We start from the raw sequence: 23,751 nt of genomic DNA, 5'->3' as shown, positions 1-23,751 counted from the left end.
GCTTTCTGTAGCTAACCCAGAGATGAGAAAACAAAAACAAGAATGAAAGACGTTAAGAAATGTAAAACATTTCTGGTAATTATTCTGTAATAGCTATATCAAACCCCTGTCCTGGGATGCCGTGAGACCCTACAAACTTGTCTCACAGGAACATGATCATAGATTCTGGTTCTTATAGCTGCTGCCTATAGGGCAGCAATATCTTTTCAGAACCCAAAATAAGTACAGCCTACCCTTTGGGACAAGAAACTGAATAAAGCAACAGCACCTACAATATTGAGGGAAAAATACTACAGATTATTAACTCAGATGGTTCTGTTGGTATCTGGACATCTTTCTCCATCATCCCCATTAACGAATGTGATCCTTGGAGGAGCTGGTGTAGGGTGAAGAAGCCGCCCTCTGTAGAAATGATAAAATTAGCCACAGGACTCTGATTGCTTAATCAACCATCTGGAGTTTGTGCAGAGTGACATTCGCTTTTTTAATGTTTCTTTACTTTGCCAGACTAATTAACTTGGTACTTTGAGTGAACTTAACCCACATATAGCGGTATACAGCTATCAGTGCTAAGACTGAGCCAGTAAGGCTCATCTTTTTAGGAAGACTGCCAAGGAAGGAAGAGTTCTGAATACAAACATTGAACTTGGGAAATAAACAAATAAACAAACAAACCAAACAATGAACACTTTCTTTACTTTGCACCAGTGTACCCCTTTAAAGCTTATTCTTCAAAAAGCAGGTGACTGATATCAACTGTATTATGGATAAGCAATCTTTCTTTATGTTCACCTTTGGAAAGCCTGCTAATACCCCGTTCTAACCACCTGGTAACCCCAGTCTTTCTCCTATTCCCTTTGCAGCCACAAAGAAGACTGTGTTTGTGGAGAAACAGAATATTAGAGAAAGTAACTGGGTGATTTAAATCTGTATGGTGTTCCATACCCCGGAGGAGCAGAATGGTTCCTGCTGTGAATCTGGCAGATAGCCTTGATTTTTTTTTTAACCAAACCATCTGGCAGCCTTAGAGCCCAGTTCTTTGGTAATAATTGTGCTACTTACTCCATCTGTACTTACAAGATAACTAGTTATCTTCGCAAATTAAGCCAGCCCCATCTGTTTCCCTACCTTATAAATGAGTACAAAGGCTTCACACCCCTCCTGGAATGTAGATGACATAAAGCCTGGAGAGTCATGGGAAAGGGAGACAGAGGGTTTTTTTCTTTCTACTGCAAGGCAGGAAGGAGAAATGCCTGCATTTGAGAGCCCCGTATTCTCAATCTTGGGTTTATGAGAAATGATGAATGTATAGTACATGCTCTGCTCTGTTTGCACCCAGGGTACTAGGCTTCAGACAAGGAACAGTTACTCCAAGTGATCAACTGCCAGTAGCCTCTAAAGGCCCAAAGCACAAGCACTCAATTTCAGAGCCAAGGCAGAGATGAATGCTGATTCAATGATCATTCTGTTTTCTTTAATTGCTGTTAAGAATCAAAAGGAGAGAGATCAAGAGAGACCAGTGTGACCTCACCAAGATGTTCTGATTCTCTTGTAGCTTTCTCTGCACCTGTGTGACAGAAGCCTAAATTTGTGCCCGAACATTCTAGGATCTTTAAGAGTTAATATATTTTCTGAAAGTGACTAACAGAGAGCAGCTTATACATTGTCACAATCAGGCTCAATATTTGATATAACACATCATCTTACTGCCACCAAAATGTACAGACTGTGGACTCTCTGGGAAACCTTCCCTTGTGTTCCTAGAAAGGTATAAGAGGTGGTCAAAATCTCCTCTATATTAAAGGATAATTTAAAAAGAAGTAAACATGAACATCATGATTCTATCCCACAAATATAAAATGAACACGTGTCAAAGATTTTGTTTAAATCAGTTAGTGAGGAAACTAGTAGGATGTTACAACTGGTTCAGAAAAGAATCCCAAGAGCAAGAATATTTATAGGTAATTAGAATGATTAAATGCATTGAGACCAGCAGTGGCATAGTGGTTAAGGCACTGGACTCCCACATGGCCAAATACTGTTCAAGTCCCAGTCCCAGCAGCTTGAAAATCATGCCAGGTGTGTGTGTGTGTGTGTGTGTGTGTGTGTGTGTGTGTACATGCCCAAACTCCAGAGAGAATGGAAAAGAAGGAATTGCAACATGGCCATCCCTCCCCCTGACACACACACACAAGCACTCACATCCTATAAGGGAAAAAAAAAAAGAATGATTAAATTGATTAAATGCATTTACTTAATAGATGCAAAACTAATTTTTCCCATAGTGAGGGAAGAAAAATTGATGCACTTATAATAGTTGAAATTCATACCTGATGTACAGATAAGAATTATTTGCATTGGTACTAGTTATTTACAAGTTTTAGAGTTGTAAAACAGCTCAAAGACATGAAAGACACAGAGATCTTATAAAATCAGGTAATGAGGAGAATTTTTCACTAGTCATTTTTGTCCACTTCAATCCCTGCTCTGAGAGTAAGATTTGTGACTATGGCAACTTAACTGGGGCCTGTAGAGTAAAAAACTTGTATTTGCCTACTAGCTTTTTAATTCCTCAAAATAAATTTATTAATTCACATAACTTCCCTCTGGATCTCTGATTTCTTATCCGTAAAATGGAATTTGACTACAAAAGCTACCTCACAAGGATATTGTACTCATGCTTTTTTGCTGTAGTTTTTATAAAGCAAGATGATGGAAGTGTTTTCCATACAAATGTTAATTATTGTTAGTAATGGTAATTAATATGTTAATACTTGTATTATGTGCCAGACATTATTCAAAAACTGTGTCAAGTCTGTGAATTACCTCATTTAAATTTACTTCAATGCTATACAAACCTTACTATTATTTGATAAAATTAAACAAAAGAGCAACCTCCTACCCAGTGTCTCAGACTGACAAAACTGAAATCAAAGATCAGAAGCTCGAGTCCAAGTCTGTGTTCTCAACATTCCCACCTATGGCAGGGCTATATAGGTAGGAAAGAACTGTTTGAAGGCTGGTTTACTTTCTCTTGAAATGCAAGTAGATGCTTAGAGATTTGAGATACCTGCCTATACTGGAGTATAGTTTAGGAGGGGATGTCTTTGGTTAGGCAGTGAGTAGACGTTGACCTCAGAAATCCTACTTCAGATGTATTCACTGCTGCCTGAGAAGAAAGTCTTCACATGGCATGCCCACCCTCAGTCCTGGCCTGTCTACTTCTCTTCCCATGTTAGATAATGGGCTCTAAACAGAAAATGAAAGAAGCCAACAGATTTTGCTTGAGGTGTGCCATACATGAAAAATCTGGAATGAACATTTCCACTTTTCCTTTTTATCCTTGAGTTTCCTGAGCATAAGAAGTTGTTTCTGCCCTCTTACTTGAGAAATACATGCAGAGTATGTAATTTTAACAAACCGATTTTATAAGATTGATGACATCATGGGTGTTTACACCAAAGGCACTGATTGGATTGTCCTAATATTAACAATCTGCTTTTATCTACTTTGATAAATTCAGCTTTCCTTTCAAAATCTTTTTTTTTTTTTTTTTTGGTATTCACAGATGGAATCATATAAAAATGCTGAGGGAAAAATTTATTCCAACTGTTAAAATGTATTTCTGAATAGAAAAACAAAACAAAGAAAAACATATATGAACTTATTTAGCAAAGCTCAATGCATTTATTTTTCATTGACATGTTTATTTTTTGGCAAACTGAGTATTTATTAATACTTCTACAAGTGGAAAACAAGATTTTAATAAAGTAAAAGTGATTAAATTTTCCTAAAGTAAAGGTACAATCAGTTCTTGACAATGTTTTTTTCCTAGGGTGTCTGAGTGTTTTTCCAGATACAATTTAACTTTGTAGAGTTCCTTTTTTTTTTTTCTCATTTAGTTTTTTGCCATAGGGTGTGTGAGCTGCCAGGAAACAGACAGAGAAAGACAGTGAGAGAGATTGTGAAAACACCCCCAGGGTGGATGGCCATGCTGAAATTCCTTCTCCTCCATTCTTCTCTTAGGATTTTGGGTATCCACACACATACGCCTGGTGTGATTTTCAAGCCTCTGGGTTAGGACTTGAAGAGTGGTTAACCATGTGGGAGTCTCGCACCTTAACCACCATGCCACTTACTGGTCCCAAGAGTTCTTTTTTTGTCTGTCAGTTGATATTGAATGATGTACTTTCGGAATTGGAGCCTTCTCTTATCCTCTATCACTTACTTTTCAGACAAGTAACCTAGGTTATTTTATAAGCAACATTATTGAAGGGTTAAATATGGTTTAATTGCATAGGCTCCGTAAATCCTCCATCATCCTAATAAAATCTCTATCAACACAGATGATTTATGCCTCTTTGAAGGTAGGAATTTCTTGTTCCCTACCACTCTGAAGAGGAAAATTATAGCCATATACCAATTCTAATTTATTCGATTTTAACTGTCCAACTTCTTTTAAATATTGACTGCCCAGTTGAGATTGGCTGATTGTATAATTATCAGATCCTTTCTCTTTATCTGTTTTAGTGATTTTGGAAATGTACAGAACAGTACAACAGTTGAATTCTTTAGAAACAGTCCAAGCACCCTAGAGATTTTTCAAAGCATCATCTATATCTATTTCCACCTAAATAGTTCCAGCCTAAAGAAATGCATGCTTCAATCACATTTCTGCTTTCTAGTGTGTAGTTAGCTGACTGAAGCTAGGGCAGCTGGACAGTAGTTTAGAAATATATGGCTAAGGAAAACAGATGCCTTTTATCTGAATTCAAAAATATTTCTTTCCAAATTAGCATTTTCTGTGGCTCTTTCGTGGATCAATATTAGGGGAAAAAACCCTTCAGCTACTTCTGAAATCCTGGGTCAACTGGAAAAGACCCCGATTCTTTCCCAGATGATAGCAATGGTGGTGTTGAAACTGAGAGATACATTTCTTCAAGGCAAATCATTTGGCTGCTTCCAGCCTATTGCTATCTATATATTTAGTTTTTCTGCAAAGACCTGGAAGTGAGATGCAGCCATTTGATAGAAAGAATGGCTCCTAAATCTGAACATTTGTGTGGACATACATTTCCTAATGCTGCATCAGGAGCTAAGGAACTATTCATCATATTAGAATTCACTGATTTTTTCAGTAGGCCTCCTGGGTAGGTCTTTGTAAATCTTTTATGGTTGCTATGAAATCTCGGTCACCTGTAGTTTTTCCTCTCTTGCTCATGTACCACGCTCTTCACCAATGTCTCTCTCTTTCTGAAATTGCTCATGTCTTCTTAGTATATTTTTTCTTCATCTGTCCTTTACTGATGCTATCTATTATTCAGATTATGTAGTAAGTGAATCAGAGACTTTAACAACTTTTTTTGTTGTTGTTCAGTGAGCTACGAACACTACATTTGATGTCAAGTGGTTGAAGAGTGATCGGTTCTCTTCTGCTCACTGACCAGCTCTGTGACCTTGGGCAAATTTTCTGACATCTGTTGAGTCTTTATATTTTCCTCATCTATAAAATAGAGCTAAAAGTACTTATTTCACGAGGCTCTGCTGATGGTAATCATGCTCCAATAAATGCCTGCTTTTGTCAGACATTTTGCAAAGGGCTTTATACACACTTTTCCAATGTTACAACACCTCTCCAAAATAGGTTATTATATCACCATTTTACTTATGAGAAAACTCAGACCCATAAAATTTTCTCTAAATACTTAGTGTCAAAACAGGATTCTAACCCTGTATCTGCTGCATAAAGGGATTGATATTTTTGAATATGCTGTGCTGCCCACTTGGTTTCAAGTATTGCCTGTGATTTCTCTCTAGATGACAGTGTGAACCACTTATGTACCTACTTCCCCTGTGGGATTCTGTCTTTTGGATCACCTGTCGCCTTTACAGCTCTAGCCTTTGAAGCCAACTGACTCTGTCACCTGAAATAGGCATTTCTTATTTTGTGATTAAGACCATAACTTTTGGAACTAGATTGTCCAGGTTAAAATCCCAGTTACCCAGCTGATAGATGTGTGACTTGAGCTAGTTACTTAACTCTTGTATGTCTCAGTAACCATGTCAATATTTTTGGGAAGAGAATATGAATTTTTATTTTTTTAAATGTTTAGCCATAAAGTGAGTGTGCTCGCTGGAGAAAGAGAGAGGGAAAGTGAGAAATCATCCCTCAGGGGTATGGCCACACTGTAATGTCTTTTCCTCCAGTCTCCTCTCACGATTTTGGGCATGCACGCACATCTGTCCATCTTGATTCCCAAGCCATAGAGTCTGGGACTTGAACCACAGTGGGCCATGTGGGGGTCTAGTGTCCTAACCACTACACCACCATAACTCGTGGCCTGAGCACACGAGTTATTCTATATAAAACATTTAGAACACTACCTACAAGTGGTAAGAGCTATAACATGGTTGGCTAGACCATAATTGGGGTTGTTGAAGTCTCAGCATCACTGGCTGCATCAAGCGCACTTGAGGTATGACACATAATTACAGATTTTAAATTTTCAGTTGTTATCTTTGAAAATTTTATTTTTTGAGGTACCATGTTAGTAACTTAAGAAGATACACAGAAATGCCACACTTTCCTTCCTTTGCTGTACATATAGCTTCATCCAATGAGACTTAGACTGTTTCACAAAGATGTTAATAGCGCATATGAAGGGGAAAAAAAGAATATCTTTTGGTGTCATTTACATTTGTTAGTTGCTTGTCATAAAAATATGGGAACTGCTATAAGCTATACTCTCAGCTTGGAAGTTTAAATGCATATTAGCAAAGTTAATTTTCTGAGGATTCCTATGGGAAAGGATTCTTTAATTTTGTTTAAAACAGAGCCTGCTAAATTATTTTTCCACTTCCTCTTTCCATTTTGAGTGTATGGAGGGGATACCCACTCAGTATTGGTACTGCTTGTCTAGTGGGATCAAGATTCTATTAAAAAGATACCAACTGAAGAAAGTCCTTAGAAAAATTTGTTTTAAATATATGCCCCATAGGAATTCTGTCCTTGTAGCAAACTAAATTACCAGAAGGCTACTCATTTAGCTTATCTCGTTTCAAACTATTACAGAATCACCAATAGCACATTGTATTTTGATATTATGGGTTCTGTTTATAGAGATTAGAAATAGTCATTTGCAATTCATTTGAGCTCTTGTGGTCAACTATGTTGAGAATATTGTCTTTTATGTGGATTGGGGTCTTCCATAGACAGTCTTCTACTATAAATTTTATTTTAGAATTCCCTGCTGAGAATAACTTTTTTTTTTTTCCTTGAAGAACCAAGGGAAACAATATTTTTCTCCTTTCTGGTGAGAATCTTATACAGCAGAAGTCAAGAAACTCAAAGAAATATTTGAAGCCTCAGCAGGGGAACTTTGTTGTTCTTTATGTTTGACATTTTTATGTTCTTCTTTTCCTTGGTTCTTGTTTTCTATTTTTTATTTAAATATTTGATTTTTGCGTACTTTATTATAAGCCACCACAGAATCTTTACTGAATTATAATAGGCATATATTAAGTATAACGACACTGAATAAGAATCACTTTGAAAAAGCAGTATTTGCTGTGAAAGCATGCAGCTGCAATATACATTTCTGTGAGAGGTAAGTGCAGAATGCTAAGTGATCTGGTAAAACCAGATGGCTCTGATCGACGCTGAGCAGCTCAGGAAGATTCTGTGGTGGGACTGGAGAAAGGACAAGAGCTTCAAAGATCTACCAGGCAAGCTGCATCCTTAAGGATGAGGCAAAGAAGGACTTCTTATGAAGAAAATTAAACTCTAAAGGCAAAAAAAAAAAAAGCATGAAAGAATATTTGCAGTAGATCTGAAATGTAAGGTTTGGAAGCGATGAAACAAGACTGGAGTACCTTGGGTAGAGCCTTGTATCCTGCAGCATCTTTTCAGCTCCACAATGATTAGGAACATGTTCTCAGAGTAATGGTGGCTCCCTGATCCTGGAAGAGCCCCTCACCTAACATGTGATGGTGCTTCTGTTTAGGAACTTCTGGGTAAACTGAGATGACAGTGTTCTATAAGCTTCAAGAACCAGCATAGAGATTATGGAATGTATTGGATGAAGATCATAAAAAAATGAGAATCATAAGTGACCTGTGGCTATATGACATGTTCTGGGCAAAAATTACATCAGAATGGCATTTTGTTTTGTTTGTTTTCATCTGGTGCTATTATATCTGACTCTATTCACTGTCATATCACAACCCATTAGAGGTTGGGTTTAAGAGAAATTAATTGGCTGTGCCATTCTGTTTACTTATGATCTATTTAATAACAAAGGAATATACAGTCGTCTTTCTTCTTTTTTGGTTAAATGTTCTGTAAGCTGCTGCTTCAATGTGTTTCATTATGTCACTGTCTCCACAGTGACTCACAGAGAATGCTAACTTTTTTGCTGCACATTGCATTAAAAAGACAACTTAGTAACTTTGCCAAAAGATGACAGCTTTGGGATAAAGCCAGTCAGGGATTATTCTCTCTAATTCTCTCTCTCTCTTCTTCTCTCTTTTTGCCAAGGACAATATGGTATTTGAGGTCCATTGTCCTGCTACATCTCTCGTCCCCATACCAATTCTCTGTTTTTCTGCAAGGACATTTTTCTAAATGACAAAATCTAATAACACCTCTAAATTACCATTATTACTTTTTAAATCATAGGATGTATGTGTGTCTATGCATGGTAAAAAAAAATGATGGGTCTGATACATTAGATCTTCGCTTGTACAGAATCTGTTCACTGCAGAAAAAGAATCAATTTGCTCTGTTATATGACATCATAGGGTTTAAGAACTCTTTGAGCTTGGTCTGGGATTTAACATTTTTAATCCACATTTGATGTTATGCATATCTAAGATATATTGCAAAACCTATGATACTTTTGAGAAGAGTATTGGTTTCATCTTTTACAAATTTCCAGTCCCCTAGGGCAAATCCTAAGTGTCTATATTTTTTTCTGTTCTGTAGGGTACAACATATTCTCACTGGAGAGAGGCAGAGAAAGACAGAGAGGGAAGTTGAAAAATTACTCCCCAGGGGGGATGGCCATGCCACAATTCCTTCTCCTCTTTGGGCAAACATGCACATGATTTGTGTGTAAAGCTGCTGGGTCTGGGACTTGAACCACTATTGGGCAGGTGGGTCCAGTGCCTTAACCACCATGCAACCTGTTGGCCCCAATTCTCAGTGTCTTAAAGGTATTCTTTTTTATCTGACCTGACCCTTTACAAATACCGGTAGTTTTTGGTGATTAGGCTATTTTTCTCATCATATTTGAATACCTGGCCCATAAACTTACTTGTTTCCTGGAATGACTTAGTAGTGCAATGGTAACACAGTGCTAAAGGAAACAGTATCTATGTGGAAGACCATGGGATTCAGTTGTCTGGTCAATTTATTATGTATGTGTGTGAATGTGTATATATATTTATGTGTGTGTGTGTGTGTGGCTGGGAAGTTTTCAGGGGAATTGTGACATGACACCCTGTTAAGAGCCCTTGTCTAGCTCTCAAAATAAATACACTTTTAAAAATATTCGATTACTATTCCTATTAAAAATAACATTTTATCACTATTCTATATTAGTGCCCAGTCATGTTTGTCTTACTGAGTTTTATTTATTTGTGGATCATAATCTCTCTAGTTCTACTTTATTTTATATATGTTTTATAAACACATATAGAAAATGTGTATGTTTTGGGGACATATATTTTATGTATGTGTTATATAGAAAGTTTGATCAGAGATAAAGGAATTTGATTCAAAACCTTTAGAATATTATAGAAAAAATTCTAAAGACCCAAATCCTGAGGGACCAGCAGTTAGCATAATGGCTATGTCGCTGGACTCCCATGTAGTCGACCGTGGCTTGAGTCCCGAACCCGATGGCTTAAACTCACACTGGGCGCGTGTGCATGCCTGCCCAAGATCCCAAGAGGAGAATGGAGGAGAAGGGATTGTGGCATGGCCATCCCCCCTAGGGGGTGATTTCTTGCTTTCTGTCTCTCTGTATCTCTCTCTCTCACATGTGCCCTATAGCAAAAACCTCTCCAAAAGAAAAAGACCCAAATCCTGGGTTTCATAATGTACTCTATAGATAAAATATACTATATTCTCAGAGCATGTATTTGTGGATAAATGATAATGTCTTATAATTGACCAAGGTATGATTTTTACCTCTGATGGATTATTTTTATTCTCATTCTGTAATTTTATTCTTGGACTGTTGGGCTCACATGTGCACCAAGTTCATTGAGAAGGGGGGTTACTATGTCAGATTCTTTGGAATAACTAACCTTTAACACAAAGTTTTCCTATTTTAGCATCTCTTCATCTTACTCATCTAGAATTTTTACTGAAAGATGGTAAGGTAAAAGGCTCTTGTTATATAGCCAGAAATTATGAAGGAAACTTTAAGTTGGATTTAAATTTAATAATATCGATATTATCACTGAATGTGAATGGTCTAATACCCCATTTAAAAGGTAGGGATTGCCATATTGGGTAAACCATCAAAAACTATTTATATGCTGCCTACACAAACACTCACTTTAAAAGAAAGACACAGATAAATTAAAAGTAAAAGGTAGTTAAAAATACACATACTGATAGTGACCAAAAATGTCTTATGAAGTTGTATTAATATCAAAATAGGTTAGAAAGCCAAATACATTACATGGGATAAAGAAGATAATGTCATAATTACAAAGGACATAATAGTCCTAAAGGTTTATGCAACAAATCCCTGACACTCAAATATGTGGAACAAAAACTGACAGAACTACAAAGAGAAATAGACAACTTGAATGTTTCTTTTTCAAAATTTACCAGAGGGTGTGTATGTTCACTGGAGAGAAACAGAGAGTAGGAGAGGGAGAGGGAGAAAGCACCTTCAGTGGGGAATGGCCGTTCCTGAATCCCTTCTCCTCCATTTCTCCATCCTGTCAGAATTTGGGCTATGCACTAATACATGCCCAGATTCAAACCACACCATCTGCCATGTGGGATCCAATGTCTTGAATCACCAGGCCATGTCGCTGGCCCTACATGTGAATATTTTGATATCCTCTTCTCAGTAACTAATCAGCAAGAGACACAAATTAGTAAGGATAAATAAAAAATCAGAACAAAACTACCAACCAGTCTTAACTAAGTGATATTTATAGGACAATACATAAAATAGAAAAATACATATTCTTATGAAGTGTACATGTAACATTTACAAATATAGACTTTATCTGGGCTATCAAACAAGTTTCTTTCTTTCTTTCTTTCTTTCTTTCTTTCTTTCTTTCTTTCTTTCTTTCTTTCTTTCTTTCTTTCTTTCTTTTTTTTTTTAGAGGTTTTCGCTATAGGGCGCATGTGCTCGCCAGACAGACAGAGAGAGACAGAGAGACAGAAAGTGAGAAATCATCCCCCAGGGGGGATGGCCACGCCACAATCCCTTCTCCTCCATTCTCCTCTCGGGATCTTGGGCACGCATACACACGCTCCCGGCGTGAGTTTGAAGCCACCAGATCCGGGACGTGAACGGCGGTCGACTACGTGGGAGTCCAGCGACATAGCCAATATGTTAACTGCTGGTCCCCCAAACAAGTTTCTTGAAATATGAAAATTATTCAAGTTATACAAAGTATGTTCTCTGATCACAGTGAAATTAAACCAGGAATCAATAACGTGAAAATATTTGGAAACTCCATAGATATTTGGAAACTAAATAACTTATTTCTAAATATCCCTTGAATTAAAAAAGCAATTGAAAAGAAAATTAAAAACTACTTTGCCATTTGACTTTAAGTGGGTGAATATAGAAAATTTAATACTAAGTGAAGCCAGACTGTGAAAGACAAACAGACAAACACCATATATCCCTACTAGAAACATACTTAATGTTTGCACTGTATGGCAGAAATTGAAAAATCCAAAGATATAATAGAGAGGACAAGGGTAGATAACAGAAACTGTATGGGAAAGGAGTAGCAGAGGGTGGGTAGGAGGGGCTCAGGGGAAAAAGCTCTTATTAGATCACTAAGTTCTCTGTTGAAAATGATGCTTATAGTAATACCCTTGATTTGATTATTGTGTACTGCATGCATGCCTTGAAAAACATATTATGCACTAAGAAATGTATAATGATTGAATGTAAATAACAAATCATAAAGAGTTAAGTATGTGAGCCAGCAATTGGTAGTTAAAGCATGGATTCCCACATTGCCGACTGTGGTTTGAGTCCTGGACCCAGTGGGTTAAAAATCTATCAGATCACCTCATTAAATACAAGAAAAGCATTGAAAGATTCAACACTATTCATGATGAAAGCTCATAAAAGTAGGTATAGAAAAGTACTTTTTCAACCTGAAAGGAAGCATTTATGAAAAAATCTATAGCCTACATGATGACTAGAGACTAAATTATTTCCCTTAGGGCAAGGATAGTCTCTTTCTCCATTTGTGTTTAATACCATATTGGTAGTTCTTACTAACTTATTAAGAGAGGAAGTAAAAGGCATCTACACTGTAAAAAAAGTTTTTTTAAGTTTTTGACAAAAAAACTTGAAGAAATCTACAAAAATGTTATTTGAACTTACAATTAGGTTTAGCATGTAATATTTTCCGATTTATCTTTTTAAAAGTTTTTTAAGGTTTTGCCATAGGGCACATAAGCTTGCCAGAGAACGACAATGAGAGAAAAAGAGAAATCACCCCCTAGGGAGAATGGCCATGTGACAATCCCTTCTCTATTCTCTCAGAATTTTGGGCACACACACACACACACACACACACACACACACACACACACACATGTCTGGCTTGATTTCAAGCTGGCAGGTCTGGAACTTAAATCATGGTTGGCCATGTGGGAGTCCAGCACCTTAACCAGCACACCACCTGCTGACCCCTAGATTTATCATTTTTAAAGACTTTTTGAATCAGAATATAGTTATATTGAAAAATGGGGATATAAAAGGATCAGTTGTATATTTATACCGTAACAAAAATAGTTGGAAATTAAAGTAAAAATAGCACTTACAGCATTTAATAACATGTGTATAAAATTTCTCCAATGAAAACCATTGCTGAAAGAAGTTCAAGATGTTTTAAATAAATAGATATATTGTGCTTATTTATCAGAAGGTGTAATATTGTTAAGGTGTCAACTTTACTGTAAGCACCCTATAAATTTAATGTAACTCAAATCTCAATCTCAGCAAGTTTTTTTTTCATAAAAATTTATGAGTCTAATATTTATATGGAAGCACAAAGGATTTGAATTGAGAAAACAACTTTGAAAAGAAAATTGAAGTTGGAGGGCATGTAATGACTGATTTCTAAACCTACAAAGCTACAGTAAACAAGGGAAGTGATAATGGGACAGTAGATATACAGCCTCAAAGGAATAGAATAGAAAAATCTCAAAATAAACAATGTGTATAAGGTCAATTGATTATTTTTTTAGAGTTTTTTTTTTTTTTTAGAGTTTTTTTTTTTTTTTTTTTTGCTATAAGCATGCACTCATGGGAGAAACAAAGAGAGGCAGAAAGCAAGAATTCACTCCCCCCACCCAGGAGGAAAGCCATGTTGTAATCCCTCTTCTACATGTTCCTTTAAGGATTTTGGGCACACACGCACATGCGCCCAGCGTGAGTTTCAAGCCACTGGGTCCAGGACTTGAACCACGATTGGCCATGTGGGAGTCCAGTGACATAACCATTACACCATCTGCTGGTCCCAGGGCAACTGATTTTGGACAAAAATGGCAAAATAATTCATTGACTTGTTTAGGAGACTTAATAAGTGATACAAGAACAATTGGATTTTTATGTGCAAACAAAACACAACCTTTCATTCACACAACCTTTCATTCACACTATATAAAAAATAACTTCAAATGGATTATAAGACATAAGGGCAAATGCTACAATATAGAAGAAACTATAGGAGAAAAAAATTGTGTCTTTAATTTTGAATTAAAAAATTTCTTAAAATAGGATACTAAAAACACGAAGCAAAAATGAAAAATAATATATTAAATTTTCTAAACTTAAATCTTTGTTTTCCAGGAAGTATTGTTAAGAATACAAAAAGGTAAAGCCATACTAAGAGAAATATTCACCAAACATTTATCTCACTTGTTATCAGAGTATATGAAGTATATAAACAACTCTATAACTCTAAAAAAAATAGAATCTGAGGATTTATACACTTCATAAGGGGAGATGTAGAAAGAAAGCACAAAAAATGCTCAATATCACTAGTTACTATGGCAATGTTAGTTAAAGCCATAATAAATGGTACCGCCATTAATGCAGTGATTTTAAACAAGCTATTTAAGTGCCAAATTTAAAGAAAATACAGCTTTTTATAAAAAGTTAATATATTGATTCCCAAGTCATTTAACACCCCTAATTGAAAGGGGGGAAAATTAGAGCTAAAAGTGAAGACATCATATATTCCAATGGTTCTTTTATTTCTAGAAAGACTACTACAGGGCACATGCACTTGCTGGAGAGAGACAGAAAGCAAGAAATCACCCCCTAGGGAGATGGCTACGCCACAATCCCTTCTCCTCCATTCTCGTCTCATGACACACGCACCCAGTATGAGTTTGAAGCCACCAGGTCGGGGACTTGAACTGCAATTAACCATGTGGTAGTCCAACGATGAAACCATTATGCCATGTGCTGGTCCTGGAACAACTGGAATTCTTGTACACTGTTGTTGGAGAAGAGTTTGATGGTTTCTTATATAGTTGAACATACACTTACCTTAGGGCTTCTTGATTCTGCATTACAGTGTTTACCTAAGAGAAGTTAAGACATGTCTCTACATAGATTTTTTTATATTAGCTTTATCATAATGGCCACAAGAATGGAAAACATCCAGACTTCTATCAAGTGTTGAATAGACTACAATCAAATTGTGGTCATTTAGTGGAATTTAGTGGAGTTTAGTGACGATAAGACCCGGGGCTGTATCAGCAACCCCGTCATATCAGGTGATCAGGTGGCTCGTGTGTGATTCTCATGGCATTTCTTTATGGTTCTAAGATAGTTTATATAGCTCGAGGTATCATACAATAAGATCTAAATCAAGAGAGAGGGTGGTGCTTGGGTGGATGGTACAAAAAAATGTTTTCCTTATATGGGTCTTTTTTAACCCTTAAACAATGTTATTTTCAGATGCTATCAGAAAATTCCCTAGGACAAACCACTGGTGATGAAAAATAAGTTTCTCTGGCTGATTTATATCAATCACGATTCATCAGTTCGATCTGGGGCAAGGGCCTACCATCTGTGAGTACAGGAATCGATTCAACTTTTGTAAAGCCTCAGGCTTTTTAACTAAATAACTCAAAATTACAAATGCTTAGCCTCCCCTCTCCAAGGCCTTGGATGCAGTTATGCCAGAGATGGCCCTGAAGATTGTTAACTTTCATTAGCTTCACTGTAAACCCATTCACCCCTGAGTACGTACCACTCACCTTTTGAACAAATTCAGGCTTTTTGGGTAATAATCTATGGCCATTATGTAGTCAGTCAATAGTTTCAAACAAGATTCTATTCTACAAGGAGTTTTAAATCTTGAGAAATTCTCTAAAGGTATTTATGGAATTTTGGGGAACTATTAACAGATAGAAACATTCCTGTATAAATTTTCTCTCACTAGCTAGCACAAAAGTGATGCTAAATGCTGGCTCTTTTGCAAAACTGATATAAACAGCAGCACACAATAGAAAGAGCATGGTTGAGATTTTGTTTGGAATTCCCTTTTATCATTTTTAGTTGTACCACTTTAAGCAGGTTATTTAATATTTCTGGGCCTTAATTACTTTCTGTGTAATGGGAGTAATGATGAGTAGATAAGTCGTTGATACTTGCTGAAGTTAATACAAATCTGTTCTTGGTTCCCCTGATTGGTTGTATTTTCTTCTGGAGACATTATGGGCATCAAAGGAGTGTTCGCTATATTTTGATCTGTGCATTCAGTTCATTTCATGAAGATTTTTTCTTCCTTCTTTTTTTTTTCTGTTTTCCCTGAGTTTTTGCTACAAGTTGATTTTTTCTTTTTGAAGTGACCATTTAATTCCTAAAAACCAAGCTACAGATTGTTGGGTGGGTGGTGACAAGCAGTATATTTTTCTTTCAAGAGCTTATTTAGAGTGATTGTTAACATGTATCCTTAGTGATTAAATCATTAAGCAAGAAGACAATTTGTGAAATAATGTTTTCTCAAGTTTTTTTAAGCACAACTCCGCAAACATCAGCTCAGCTTTTATTCTGTCTGATCTGGATTCCTATTACCATACACTTCATAAATAATTCAAAAGGGAAACAATGGATAACTCAAGTTATATTTTTCTTTCATAAATAATGCTTTCAAACCACTAAGTTGTGTTTTCATAGCAGCTTGTGAAATGGAGACTTGCCCACTCTGGTCAAATCTGATCAATGCACTTAGAGAAGATAGGGAATTATTACGTAATAATTAGGACCAGATGCTTCTATTTCTCAAGTAACTCCTGGGTGCCAGGCTCTGTTCTAGGCACTATGCATCTCTATTTCATTTAATTTTTATAATAACCCTGCAAAGTAAATATTACTCCTTTCACTTTATGAATTAGGAAACTGGGAATAAATCAAAAGTTAAACGCCACATCATGTAGTTAAAAAACAAAAGCAAGAATTCAAAGCCAGGTCTGTCTGATTCAGACCTATGCCCTTAACTGTCATGCCCAATGCATGCCCATCACCACTGTACCTCAGTGCTACTTGAGGATGAGCACCACCTAGAAGGCAGAAATTTGGAGTTATTGGTCCATCCCCCTGACACTAATTTTTAGGAGTTCAGAGGGATATTCATGCTTTAATCCTACTTCTCAGTCTTTCTTTCCCCTCTGGAGAGCCCTACTACAGGGTCTTAGTAGTTGAAATAGTTACCAAACGACAAACAAATAAGCATCTTTCATAGCCAGCCACGTCCTCTGGAACCTCAAAATTCAGAGTCTAGAATCACAAGGCTGAGTCATGGAGGTCCCACTAAAATTATTTTCCTGATTCCCACTCTGAACACAGACAGACATTCTCCCTCTGAGTGTCAAGTTCTGGTAGAAGTTGAGACTTTTATTTACCCAACTGACATTCACCCAAAATAACATGATCCAGGGTGCCAGATATGTGCCGCGTGCTTGCTGCATAAAAGAAGAAAGGTGCGAGAGGAGGGAGAAATAGGGCTGACTGAACATCTGTTAGGGGTATAGAGGACGGGATGAGAGATGAGACCTCTTTACTGGTCTAAGTGGCAGTGAGTAAATGAGGAAAGAGAGCATTTGATTCAGTCCTCTTTCACCCGGGCATGATATTTCTGCCATCTAATTAAACCTTGATCTCCAAAACATCTTCGGCTTGAGTGACTGCAGAGAAGTGGAAGTATGTCATTTATTTAAAGAAGAAACAGCATGAGAGAATAGAACAAAAGTGCCATTTTCATTATAGGCCTCACTAATACCTGCTCTGTTGTCTGGGGCAGTTATTTAGATCTGCGAGACTCATTTTCCTCACTCACAAAGTAGAAGTTACTAAATCTAACTCTTAGATATAAGAATTAAAATATTTATAAAGTTAAAGTTACCTGGCATATATTAAGCACTTAATAAATATAGCCACTATTATTATTGACATTATTGTTATTAGTAATATATAGTAGATGCCTTTGAATCTTTAGAACAGTGGGTTTAGACTTAGAAAACCACCAGCACAACTAGTATTTGGTGAATTCATACTCAATTACGTCCCTACGTGCACTGTTAGCTATTGTTACAGTCATTTTACACATACAGGCAGAAGATAAGTGAATTATGTAAGACTGCATATCTAATAAGTGGCAAAATTGTCTAGTCCTTTTTTATTCTCTGCCAGCTTAATGAAGTTATTGATTATATTTGAATTGTCTCAAGGTATCTCATTTTCAAAGAAATATGACCTTGATCTAGTCTTGTGCCTCATAACAATGTATTGGTCAACAACAGACCACATGCACAAAGGTGGTACGGTAAGATTATAATAGAGCTGAGAAAGTCCTGTCACCTAGGGATGTCATAGCCATCATAACTTTGCAGAGCAGTGCATTACTCATGTGTCTGTGGTGATGCTAGTGCAAACAAACCTATTGTGCTGCCTGTCATATAAAAGTAAAGCACATATAATTATGTACAGTACATAATACTTGATAATAATAATGAATCAGTATGGCTGATTTATGTATTTACTATATTGTACTTTTTCTTAGGTTTTTACTTCTACTTATTTTTTAAAAACAATTTACTGTATGGGCTGGCCCTGTAGTGTTAACAGTTAGACCCTGTGCATAGGGAGCTGGATCCCACATGGCCCAAAGTGGTTCCAATCCTGGCCACAATGGCTTGAAAAGCATGCCTGGGGGACCAGCAGTTAGCAAAATGGCTATGTCGCTGGACTCCCACGTAGTCGACCGCGATTTGAGTCCCGGACCCAGCGACTTAAACTCATACCGGGTGTGTGTGCGTGCGTGCCCAAGATCCCGAGAGGAGAATGGAGGAGAAGGGATTGCGGCGTGGCCATCCCCCCTGGGGGGGTGATCTCTTGCTTTCTGTCTTTCTGTCTCTGTCTGTCTGTCTGGCGAGTGCACGCGCCCTATAGCAAAAACCTCTCCAAAAAAAAAAAAAAAAGAAAAAAAAGAAAGAAAGAAAGAAAGAAAGAAAGAAAGAAAGAAAGAAAGAAAAAACATGCCTGGCACATGTGTATGTGTGTGCTCCAAATCCTGACAGGATGGAGAAATGGAAGAAAAAGATGGTGGCATGACCATACCACATTGTGGGGTGTTTTCCTTCTCTCTCTTTGCCTCTCTCTCTGTCTCTTTCTGGCAAGTACATATGCCCTCTGGCAAAAAAAAAATAGATTACTGTAAAATAATATGCTGTGTTATGATGATAAATCTTCAACTATCTCATGTTTACTGTCTCTAAATCACATCATTTTCTCTTGTGCTTAATTTTAAACCATGTTGCTATGTTCATCATGACCTTTAAGCATTAGACATCACCAGACAGCCTGGGTCTGTAGTATCCTATACCATCTAGATCTGTGCAAGTACACTCCAAAATGTATGTGTAATGATGAAATCACCTAGTGTCATATTTCTCAGAAGGCATTTCTATAGTTAAGCAATGGGTGACTGTATATAATTTCTGCCTTATAATATCCAATATTCTCCTATTGGTTTTCAGCATATACTTTCACACGGTTTTGACACGGTGTCGGTACCACTCAACGCTTCTGGCAGTTCTGGCAGTTCCCCTCCATCCTCAAGGCACTTCAGCCAAACCAGTGTTCTTACCATTCCTTAAACATTGCCACTGTTTTGGAGGCTTCCATACCTTTGCTCATTTTTGAGCACTTTCAAACTCCTTCTGTGCACTTTCAAATGCATACTCCATACTCCTTAATGGAGACCTGGTCAAATGTTATTCCCTATGGGAAAGCTTTTCTGATTTCTTTATGAAAGGGTAGTGATCTTTTTGTGCCTAGCTTTAGCACTTTCCAGCCAAATGTCTGTTTCCTGTCTGCTCTCAATGCTAGAATATGAATACTTTGAGGGAGGCTCTCTATTTATTTTGCTCTGTAGCCACTATAATTGCCTTTGCCTGACTATGAGTATGTGCCCAATAAATGCTGGGTGACTCAATGAGTGAAATATGTAGATCCATGTCCTCAGCCTATCTTTATGTTGGTAAGTGTGAGTTCAAAGAATGACTGAGCTGGCCATGACAGAGCTCATATAGAATCCAGGGTGCCTTGTGTTTTCTGTGTGAGACTGCATTTGGCTAGTTGTGACAAGACAGCTTCTTAACCACAGTTTTGACAAGCAGTCAGTCTTAGAAGACACCTTTTTTTGCTCAGTTGCTTAACCTTAATAGTTGATTTGTCTTGTTCTCCATGGGGTTCCCATTGCACTAGAATTAGAGTGAAGCAAGCTCACATCCAGGAAAGTGTGAAATCTATCCTAACGTTACCTGAATTTCAGAAAGGCATTCAATAGATTCTTATGATAGGCTGGTGGACCAGATGTAGAAATGCTGGCTAAAAAAATTAACATTTAGTGAATTAGTAGCTGGTGAGAGTTGTACCTAAACATTTACACAATGGAATTCCTGCTCCCAGGCTACATTTATTTGTTTTCTTGCCTTTTTCTGGGTCTACGGAGGCATAGTCTAAATTTGATTCTTCCCAACAACCAATATTGACTGTTTCAGTCTGCAGTCATGAAAGAAGTAAACAATAATCTCAGGCCTCTTTTTTTTTTTTTTTTAACATATGTTAGTTTTATGATCCTGAAAGCTCATCAAAATAAGGCATTTATCGGGACCAGCAGTTAGCATAATGGCTATGTCACTGGACTCCCATGTAGCCGACTGTGGTCGAGTCCCGAACCTGGTGGCTTAAACTCACGCTGGGCATGTGTGTGTGCGTGCCCAAAATTCCAAGAGGAGAAGGAAGAAGAGGGATTGCAGCGTGGCCATCCTCGCCTGGGGGGAGATTTCTTGCTTTCTGTCTCTCTCTGTCTTTCTGGCGAGTGCATGCACCCTATAGAAAAAACCTCTCAAAAAAAAAAAATAAAAAGAGGGTATTTATCTAATTTTTTCTGCTATAGTACACGTGTAGGCCTGGTGTTAAGGGAAAGATCATAGAACCTAGAATCAGAGAGGCACAGGTCAAATATTTGCTCTGCCATAAACCAGCTACATAATACTAAGGTTGTGTCCTGTGTGAAATGGGGACAACAACTTATGCCTACAAAGAGTATTGGGTTGTTGGAAAAGTCATGGTGTGTTTTCTATGCAAAAATGTATCATGACTTTCCCCACAACCCAATTATCATTCTCATTTGTAAAATTTGATCAATTTTTCAGGGAAACCTTTCTTAAAGCTTCAGATTATATAAGTTCCCTTTTAAAATGCTATCAACCCACCATATTCTTATGTGGCCATTAAAATAAGCTACAATATTTAATTTATAGGGAATTATCTGTTAAAAGTCTTACCCAGGGGCCAGCAGGTGGCCTGGTGGTTAAGGTGCTGAACTCTCATGTGGCCGACTGTAGTTCAAGTCCTGGACCTGGTGACTTTCTCTCTCTCTCTGGTCAAATTGAAGAATAATAATAATAGATAAAATAAAATAAAATAAATAATTATTAAAAAAAAACACAAAAAACGCTTCCCCATTAAACTATAATCTCCATGAGGTCTGCAGGCATGTTTATGTCTTACATTCCTGTGTATCCAGCTTCTAACCCAAAACATAAACTGTGGGAAGTACTCAGTAAATGTTTCTTAGATAAATGGATCAGCTTTAGCATTGCTTACGTGGTTCTGCCTACCTCACGGCCCCAGTTTGAGCCAGTCTCCCCATCATGTGCCATGTTTCTACCACATCCACCTTTCCTTAGTTCCTATCAGGTTTTATGGATTCTGTACTTTTTTTTTAATTTAACTTTTTTCATTTCATTTTCTTCCATACATTCAATCACATTATTATTTGTCTTACAAAATGGATATTTCAACAGATGAACATTTCTCCCTAACATAGTTGATAAAACTACAAAATAGCTTCAACAGATAATACCACACCTCTTCAGGGTTTTCTCATGTATTCTCTCTACTTGGAAAGAAAGTTTTCCCAGTCTCCTCCACTCCAATCTTGGCCAGAAAATGCCCATTCTGCTTTCAAGCATCTCCTTAAATGTCTCTTCCTCAGTGAAGCCTTCTTCATTAACTTGCACACTCTGATGGTGGGTGCTGGCTATGTCAAAGTCCCAACCTACGCTGCTTTGTCATTGCTCTTACAGTAATTGTACGTATTTACTTAATGTAAAGTCCTAGATCCATGGTAAGAAAGACTGTACTTACTTCTGGGTCTGCAGGACCCAGCATAGTGCATAGCACATATGTACCAATACAGATTTGTTGTCTAAGAAATTTAGCCACTTTAGCTGCAGGCGAGACCAGAGAAAAATGATAGGGAAACGAATAGGGTTGTGGTGAATATGACTGAAATATACTCAGCAAAATTTATTTTTTCTTCTTTTTCTACACAAAGCTACAATATACATTTTTTTTTTTTTTTGAGAGATTTTTCACTGTAGGGTGCGTGCGCTCACCAGACAGACAGAGAGAGACATAGAGACAGAAAGCGAGAAATCACCCCCCAGGGGGGATGGTCACGCCGCAATCCCTTCTCCTCCATTCTCCTCTCGGGATCTTGGGCACGCACGCACACGCGCCCAGCGTGAGTTTTAAGCCACCGGGTCCGGGACACCAACCGCGGTCGACTACGTGGGAGTCCAACGACATAGCCATTACGCTAACTGCTGGTTCCCAAAGCTACAATATACATTTTAAAAATTTGCTAGAGGGCATGTGTACTCATGAGACAGGAGTTGGGGGTGGGTGGGCATGAAACAACAACCCCTATAGGGATAATTGTGCCTCAATCCCTTCTCTTCTATTTTCCTCTTATGATTTTGAACATGCATGCACTCTGGCATGTTTTTCAAGCCATTAATTCAGGACTTGAACTACACAGCTGGTCATGTGGAATCCAGCTACCTTAACCACCACACCACCGGCTGCTCCTGAAGTATATATTATGCCTTTTGTACAGTCAGCTGTGGACATGTGATTATGTCTAGCAAAAGTAATGTGTGCTCTGTGACCTTCCAGACCACACCTGTACAGAATTTCTACCCAGGCTTCTCCATACTTTTTCTGTGTTTGGCTAGAATGAAAATAGCCACAGTCACCCTGCAAGTCCCATGCTGAAGATTTGAGAGACTCCTTTAGAATGGGTCTCTGAATGTTCACTTGGAGAAGAGCTCACCTATCTTGCTGATCAGGAACACCTAGTTTACACTGTCACATTTTTGGAAAGATAAGGGACCAGCAGTTGGTGCAATGGCTATGTCGCTGGACTCCCATGTAGTTGACCATGGTTTGAGTCCTAGACCCGGTGCTTAAACTCACGTCAGGTGCATGTGCGTTTGTGTCCAAGATCCCGAGAGGAGAATGGAGGAGAACGGATTGTGGTGTGACCATCCCCCCGGGGGGTGATTTCTTGCTTTCTGTCTCTTTGTCATGCTCAGTCTTCCTGGCAAGTGCATGTGCCTTATTGAAAAAAACCTCTCAAAACAAAAGAAAAAAAAAGATAAAACTCTCTGTGTTTGAGCCATTCTGCATTTTTGGAGTATATTTATTATGACTGCTAGTGTTTTCTGACTGATAAAATAGCCACCATAAAACATTTGAAGGACTGTTTTATGGGTGGAGAAAGCTGACTTCAACTGTGAAGTCAGTTAAATACATCTGAAAGCTGTGGTTCTCAAAGTGTGAGTAGCACTGCTCCATTCCATGAGGGTTTGTTAAAAATGCAAATTTTCGGGCCCCAGCCAAGGTTACAGAATCAGAAACCCTGGGGATGGGGTCTGGAGGTCTTTGTTTTAACAAGCCCTTCTGGTAACTTTGAAACATGTCAAGCTTGAGAACCACTGGACTTTTAATTTAGAGGGGCTTAACCCCGGGATACTTTGTGAGTTTGTGTAAGATATTTAATTTTTTTGAGTTGTAATTTTTTGAGTAAAATGTGAAAGACATTGTTCTAAAAAAAACAACCAAACAAACAAATAAACAAAAAAAACCCTAAAGCTGG

At 37.6% G+C, this 23,751-nt stretch overlaps 1 long non-coding RNA gene across 1 annotated transcript in view; it reads left to right on the top strand.

Moving 5' to 3' along the window:
• Positions 1 to 15,302, top strand: part of LOC102498086 (uncharacterized) — a 46,409-nt gene extending 31,107 nt beyond the window's left edge. The window contains exon 3 of the long non-coding RNA XR_003547622.1: positions 15,195 to 15,302. This is a non-coding gene — a long non-coding RNA (uncharacterized LOC102498086). The remainder of the gene's footprint in view (positions 1 to 15,194) is intronic.
• Positions 15,303 to 23,751: the final 8,449 nt, after the last annotated feature.

This window comes from Tupaia chinensis, unplaced genomic scaffold (assembly GCF_000334495.1).
Source record: "Tupaia chinensis unplaced genomic scaffold, TupChi_1.0 Scaffold144529_1, whole genome shotgun sequence".
NCBI lineage: Eukaryota > Metazoa > Chordata > Mammalia > Scandentia > Tupaiidae > Tupaia > Tupaia belangeri.
The sequence above is the reverse complement of the archived record's forward strand: the minus strand, read 5'-3'. Positions and strand labels throughout refer to the sequence as shown.